Source organism: Pinus tabuliformis, chromosome 2_2, assembly GCF_031772625.1.
Source record: "Pinus tabuliformis cultivar Carrire ecotype Pingquan chromosome 2_2, CPIR1, whole genome shotgun sequence".
Lineage (NCBI taxonomy): Eukaryota > Viridiplantae > Streptophyta > Pinopsida > Pinales > Pinaceae > Pinus > Pinus tabuliformis.
Genome location: NC_142300.1, coordinates 92,795,136 through 92,802,746, shown reverse-complemented (window position 1 = coordinate 92,802,746; position 7,611 = coordinate 92,795,136).

Genomic DNA, 7,611 nt, shown 5'->3' with positions numbered 1-7,611 from the left:
CACACCAGAGGTGGTAAGTCATCACATGGTTCGACGGGTCCTCTCCTGATTTACATTCGAACTTGGGAATGTCACTGGGCAACTTATTCGGCATTGGCGGCCAAAACAGAAGATAATTAACGGGATATTTTGTTAGGCGCGACAAGTCAGGTAAGTCCAAAGTTGCGATAAATGGTAACTACCGATTAGGATCCCTAAAAATCTGGGTCATGAGACCAGCCCCAGGAGGAGGATATCTAGGATAACTAGGAATAGGAATCGCGTTCGGGATATTGTATCCTCCTGGAAAACCAGGATTAACTGGACCGTATTGGGGTTGTTGAGGTTGTTGATAAGTGTACCCAGGGTACGGTTGATACTAATAGACTGGCTGCTGCACAGCAGGACCGAATTGGTACTGTCCCTGGTACGGTTGATAGGTGAATTGTGGTTGACTTGTAACAACCGTAGTTAAACCAGGTTGTCCTACAGGCATCTGAACCGAAGTTTGAATCGTAGATCCAGACGGTGGTAAAGATGTATGAGGAGTAGATATAGGAACAATAGAAACCGAAGCTGTCGATACTCCAGAAGTAGGTGGGGTAGATTGAACAGATGTTGCGGCAGTTGTAGCAGTCGTTTGAGGCTGAGTATGAGGTGTACTAGGCCCAGGCTGAGAAACTACTGAAGGTATAGAAGTTTGAATGTTAGACTGGACTGGTTGCTGGGGTGAACCAGAAACTAAGGGTTGTCTAGTTTGAGATGACAATTGTACACTTGGCTGCAATACCTGTTGAGCTTGCGATGGATCCCACACTATATTCATTATGGGGTACTAACTCATAACTGGTTGAGAATACTGAGGACCATAACCGGATTGAGGGTAGGATTGATAATTGAAAGGTACATTTCCCATTCCTTGAACATATGTTTGACTGGAGGGTGGTTGGAAACCTTGGTTCGAGTATTGACCTTGGGGTAGATACCCTTGAGGCACATACTGATACTGTGGTTGACCTTGAGGTATAAATTGATACTGGGGTTGACCTTGGGGTACATATTGAGTCTGGGGTTGACCTTGAGGAACGTACTATTCCATAGGTATGTATTGTCCTTGAGGTTGCCCCCCAGATGCAAATTGTGTACCTTAAGGTTGCCCCCCAGGCATTAATTGAGGCTGCCCCCTAGGCGGTAACTGACCACCTTGAGGTTGAGGATTGGGAATAGAACCTGACATCATGCGAATGTCTTCTATGCTCGACGGCTTAGTACCATTGTTTCCAGTTAATAACCCTTGCTCAATGCGTTGAGGAGATGCTCCCGAAAAAGTACCAGAAAGTGACTGATACCCGGAGGGAACAGAAGGACCATCGTACAAAACAAATGCAGGCAATTGAGTAAACATGGATGACTGTCCTACCATATTGACGAGAGTATAAAAACCTCTAGGTGTTGGGTGATAAGGAGCACGAGGTGGTGAAAAACTTAACCCTGAGTTTTCTAAAAAATTAGTCAAATAAAGATACTAAGATGTTATAGACATTCTTGTGCCTTACAACATTGAGCATGAAATGTCCATAATATAAGGGATCCAAAGTCCCTAAACATGTTGTTCCTACCCCTAGAGGAACAAGGCTGACAAACCACAGCAATTCACAGAAGTTCTCCACCAGAAACTGCTCAAAAACAAGTCAATTCAGGATCATTTTAGTGGCTACACTAGTTGTTTGCGCTGAATGTCAAAGCCAACACTGGCTACCTATGTTGAATGTCAACTGGAACACTGGCTACCTGCGCTGAACGAGAATGGACAAGTGGTAGGCTCATTTCTCAAGGCGTCAAAACCCAGGAAGCTTCCAAAATGACACTTGCCTCAGGGAATTCGACTGGTGATGAGTAAGAGGTTCCAAATCTCCAAGTGGAAGCAAGAACCTCCAAGTGGACTCAAGAACTGATAGAGGGAGAGGACACTAGTCAGATCTCAAGCTGACTCATCCTCTCTCCAAACATCTATATATGGATCTCTCCTCCATGAGATCTGGAGGCTGGAATTTTGTTATTGCAAAGAATTGTTGTTGGTTTGAGACTGGAATCATTGGGTGCTTAATGCTTTGATGGGGCTGAAGATAGGAATTCCATTTGCTGGGAAGGAGATGCTGGATTGGAGCCCTATGGGTTGTATCTCTTCCTGAACCTTGTTATTCATCAATAAAGCTATCTTGGTTTCTCCTATATGCTGATGTATTTTGATGTATGAATGTATTAGCATGTTTGGTTTATTTCTAATCCTAAACTAGTTATGAATGTGAACATCTGTCTTTGTGTGGTGTTCTTCTCTTGTCTCAAGTAGCTGTTCTCTTGTCGCAAGTAGCTGTTCTCTTGTGATCTTGCAGGAACCCATTGAAGCTAGACAAGCAAGAAGGCAAGTAGCTGTGAACACCCAAAGGGAAGAGAGACCGGATCGAGGGACAAATGGATGACACCGGTAAGTCTATTGATCTCTCTTCTTTCACATTTCATAAAGGAAGAAACCAGAATAGTTGTACTCGTTTGTTGCTAAGGCACTGTCACACCTTAGGTGGATAGGATCGTCCTGCATAGGCATTTTTCCCCACAACAAATTGGCGACTCCGCTGGGGAGATCTGCTTAGTCATTTTATTTGTGTTTCTATCATTGTTTGTTTCATACAATTGACAGCAACAATCGAACTGCATCTTTCTCGGATGCAAAGTAGACAGTTGCTGCTTTGATCCAATTGCTGGACTCGTCTATGATCTGAACAATGGATTCACAAATGATTTGATGATCCTTGTGATAGATCTTAGTAGCCCTTCAAAGAATCCCTTTGATTACACCTTGCTTGTTGCTTTTATTTGGCCTAAAATAGTGAATTAAATAGCAATCTGTGACCCAGAACCTGAGTGAAACGAGAGTTTTTCCTTCAGCGCAGACCCAGTGAAGGGATTCTGCATTTCAACGGAGGTCTCGTGAAGGTTACCTGCGCTGAATGTCAAAACCCCTGTGTTGAGGTTGCGCTGAACCAGTTTGTCCTTGTGCAGCTGGGGTTCTCTGCTCTGTTTTGCCTTGTTTTGATCTCTGTTTTTTACAGCCTGTAACCAGCATAGGCACCAGTCTGATAACTCCTTTTCTCTGCTTAGATTCCGCCTCCTTTTGTATAAAAAGACTGTGAGTGTTTTTATGTGTTTGTGGCGTCATTTACAGTTTTCCTTTGCATGAGTGAAATAGTCATCCTGTAGCCTTTGATTCAGATCTGATTGATAGTGATCTTAGAAGAGAGTTCATTGGCTGTTTGAAGATTGATTATACATTTGCTTTTGCTTATTGGTTTGAGTTTGTCCCTTTTAAGTGTCAAAACAAGTCTTCATTTCGAAAATCGTTAAGTGTTGTAATCTCTTCTATCTTCTCTGATTTCGAAAAAGTAAACTTGTTTGTATTGATCATTTAAAAGCAAATTCAAAGTTGTACAAAAAGCTTTCTTTGTAGGCATCAATACTAAGAAAGCGAAAAACAAACACCTGCATTGTGCATTTGCATTTGATAGTTTGCATGTTGGATTTAGGAAAAGTGCATTAGAGTGTGCTGATTGCTCTTTGAGAAAAGATGGTGTCTTTCTTTTCCCTTAATAGCTAGGATTTTCAAAGTTGAAAAGATATAAAGCTTTCTTATCATCTTTAGACTGCATTTAGGAATTTGTATCATACATCTCGTGGTGAACCTTGAAAGGCAAACTTTAAAAAGATCAACCTAAAATAGATTGAATGAACTTAACAATGCTTTGCAACATAACGCATAACATAGAGGTCTAGGCTAGAGACGTGTTCCGGCGTCGTTAAGCCTGGTGACTGACGATCTCGTGGATGGTGGCTGATTCCTCCTGAGGGACGATAGCGCCAGTACGGATTGTGCTCCCACGTACCGTCGCGTATATATTGGGAGACCCCTATAGGCATAAAACCTTTATCCTTAAAAAGCTGTGTCGGCCGCCCTACTGATCGCAATGCACTGAACACAGCATTCAGGAAGATCGACCGCCCGTACCCTAAAAAGTATTCTGCGGTTTTGCGAAAAGTTTGGCACACCCTTTGCCTAGAACTCCAGAGCAGTTCCTTTTGGCCTTTTTCAGACTCTATAACGGAAAAATTCCATCCGAGCATTTGTCACTTCGGGCTCGTTAAAACATCGAAGGAGACTAGAGTCATCTTTAGCTTTTTCTCGACTCTTTAAAATTGACAAAGCAAGTTGTGTCTAAAGCGTCGTTAAAATTTATTTTAAATGGAACAATCACCCCTATTCCTGCGTTGATCTTTAGGTTGAAAAAATGGAGCACACCAACCAAGGAATTCCCCTTGGTGGAAATCCTAGTCCCTTATCCTCTTGGGGAGATGTTGGTGCGCCCCACATGGCCACATTGTCGCTTCCAGGACTGACAATTGGCCTGCCAGTCTGGCTCTTTTCAACCAATGTCGTTCAGAACACCACCATTCCTGAATAGTTGAGTCAACAGTTAAACCAGACCAGAACTGCCCACCAGCCTTCTACTTCATCTTCCTCCCCTCCTTCCTCTTCGCTTGACGGAGCTGGTAAAACAAAAAACCAAGTTCCTAAGGAGAAGAAGGAAAAGAAGAAGAAAGAGAAGAAGAAGAAGGAGCCAAAGGCGACTGGGGGCAAACAAGTGTTGTCTGACAAAAATCTACACACAGCACTGACCAGGCCTAAATCGCTATGTGTCATATGCAAGGGAGACCACTTCCACAGAGATTGTCCCTGTATCCCTTGAATACTAAGGGACTGGTCTCCTCGTTTGCACAATTCGGTAGCATCAACCTTTGATAGCCATGTTGACTGCTCACCGTCGACTAGTGAAAGTGAAGTCCCAGGACAGAGAGGGAAAGCTAGATTTCCCTGCAAACTGTGTGAAGGCGATCACGCCATCCACCATTGTCCCTTCTTAGGTGAGGCTAAAAGAGTTCAGGAAGACCGCCCGATTTTGCGAGCGCAACTTCCTCTTGGATATCAAAAACTCCTGCCAAGTCCTTCACTAGTTGAGAACCCGGCTGGCCCGCCTAGGTGGTCAGCTGAAGCACCTATCATTGAAGATGAACCGTCTGGATCCATGCCTGATGAAAGTGAAAAGGTTGATACGACAGTTCACCCGGTTTTGCCTTCAGAGGCCCTATCTTCAAATGATACCATCACAGAGGAGAATAAAGACGACACCGTCCAAATTCTCTTCATCAACACTGACTCTGATGAACAAGGGGGCAATGCCCCCATTCCTTTATCGCAGGAAGGAAGTTCGTCAGAGCGATATCCGGCCGTTTATTCGGTCCCACCACCAAGCAACCTGGTTGTGTCCTTTGACTGGAACCAACTAGGCAGACCCCGGTTGCCAGCAAGCATACCATTCAAAATTATCGTTCAAATATACAGAATGGTAATGGTTGGCACTATCATTGATGAGGGGGCATCTGTGAGTATCCTTTCCTCTATTGCTTGGAAAGCGCTTGGTTCGCTAGCACTTTTACCTGAAATGAGAAATCTATCAGGCTTTGATAAAGGAACCAGTCGACCTTTAGGGATCCTCCCCAATGTGCCCATAACATTGAAAGGGAAGACCGTTCAAATGAACGTGATGGTCGTTCAAGGACCCTTGGATTATAACCTACTCCTTGGACGAGACTATATATATTGCATGGGAGCTATAGTCTCCTCACTCTTTAGAGTAATGTGTTTTCCGCATGGAGGAAGAGTGGTCAAGCTCGTGGACCAACTTTCATTTCCCGGATCACGCATCGCAAATAGTCATGTACCATCCCTAAATTGTCTATTCACGCAAGAAGTGTCTCAACCCACGGTCCGTCCTCCTGATGAGCGCGAGTAATCCGGGAGGATACGACTGGAACCCAGGGGGCATGCGTCCTGGTCTGCTTCGGCAGGGAAACTTTGGGTATAGAGTAGGTTTCCGCGGGAGAATATGACTAGTCTGTACCCCGTCCGTCTAGAAAGAGGGTTATTCTAGAATAAGATTCTTTTGTCAAAGTTATGTGAGTTGGCGGGCTACGTCACTCACCTTTGTCTATTTCGGTAGACATTGCCGAGGAAGTGTTTTGTTTGAAAGATTAACGAGACAATCTTTGGGTAACCTGAAAGAGGTGAAGTCTCTCTCTTTAAAACAATTGTTTTGAAGGAAGAGAAGTAGAGGTAACCTTGAAACTATGTTTTATACCTGGGGGCATGCAAACCTTTTGGAGTGCTAGCAAGGGGCGGCTATTTATTTTTAAAATTTTTAGGACCTCTAACCCTTTAAACTCGTAGGATTAGTCGTTTCCGAACTTGCATAACGAAAGGATGCGGGGCAAAGCTTTGTGAGATGAAGCTCCATAAAAGATAGAATCTCAATGAGACACTCTTATCATATGACTGGGTATTTCGAGCAGTTTTAGCACGAAATTCATGCTCGTTAAAAAATAAACGCAAGATCTGAGAAGTTTTAACGCGGACTTCATGGTCATTAAAAAATAAACATAAGCAATGAGCAAGTGTTTCCACCAGCGTTTAAGCTCATTTTAAAATAAAAAATGAACCATCCCGGTAAATAACCACTGTGAATGCAATATCTTCAGCCATTAAAGCCTTGGTCGTGTTTGCACCGTCACCTCCACTTTTCATTTGGCCGATCGTTCACCTCCATATGATTTTTTACCCATTTTGAGGAACAGCTGCGAAGAGTGATTTCACCTAGCCATCCTTGTGACACTGCCATGATTGGAAAATTCCAACCTGTACCTGGAATCAGCTGCTAACCCTGTTTATCACTCGTTCCTCAAAAGACGAGTCTTCTTTAAGCTCTTTTCAACTGACTCGTAAAATATGAAAAGATTGCCGAGTTTTTGCCTTCCAGCTTGTTAAAGCGATCGAAAGGGCTATCCCTCCTCTAGATTTTAATCTTTTTGGACCTGAGGGATTATTGCACAAAAAGATCGAGCACTTGTTTTATTCGGCTCGTTAAAACTATCGAAAACTCATCCCTTCTGTATTGTTTTATACTTTTTCAGACTTAAGGGATTAGATAACGAAAAAGGAATTTTGGAGTTAACTTTATGTACCTTTTCAGACTCTCTAAAAATGAAAAGGACCGAGTTGTCCTTGTCGTTAGACTCGTTAAAATCATTAAATAGCGACAAACTTGTCTTTAGACGAGAACGAGTTTCACTATCGCTAGGCTCGTTAAAACATAGCGATGGGCTTTCCCGAAGGGCAGGTTATAGAACAAGCATATGTTATCCTCCTCAAGCTTGACAAAAATAAAGAGGTACTAGTCAGCAATGACTGGGGAAAAATTGGGAGAAACTAAAGAAAACTTTGATGGTAGCAGGTCGCTCTTGAACATGACACTTTTCCTCCGTACCACAATCGGGTTGGGTTGTTTCATTCACCGGTCACATCCATGGTCTTGCCATACCATCCATATTTGGGGTAATGCTACCGATCCATCGTATCAGTGTTGCCAGATGTTCAAGAGAAGTCGTTCAGAAAAGCCAACCGTGTCCCATCCACTGCCATACATTATCCTTCATCCTTTCATGACCGCCACCCTGAATCATATGTCA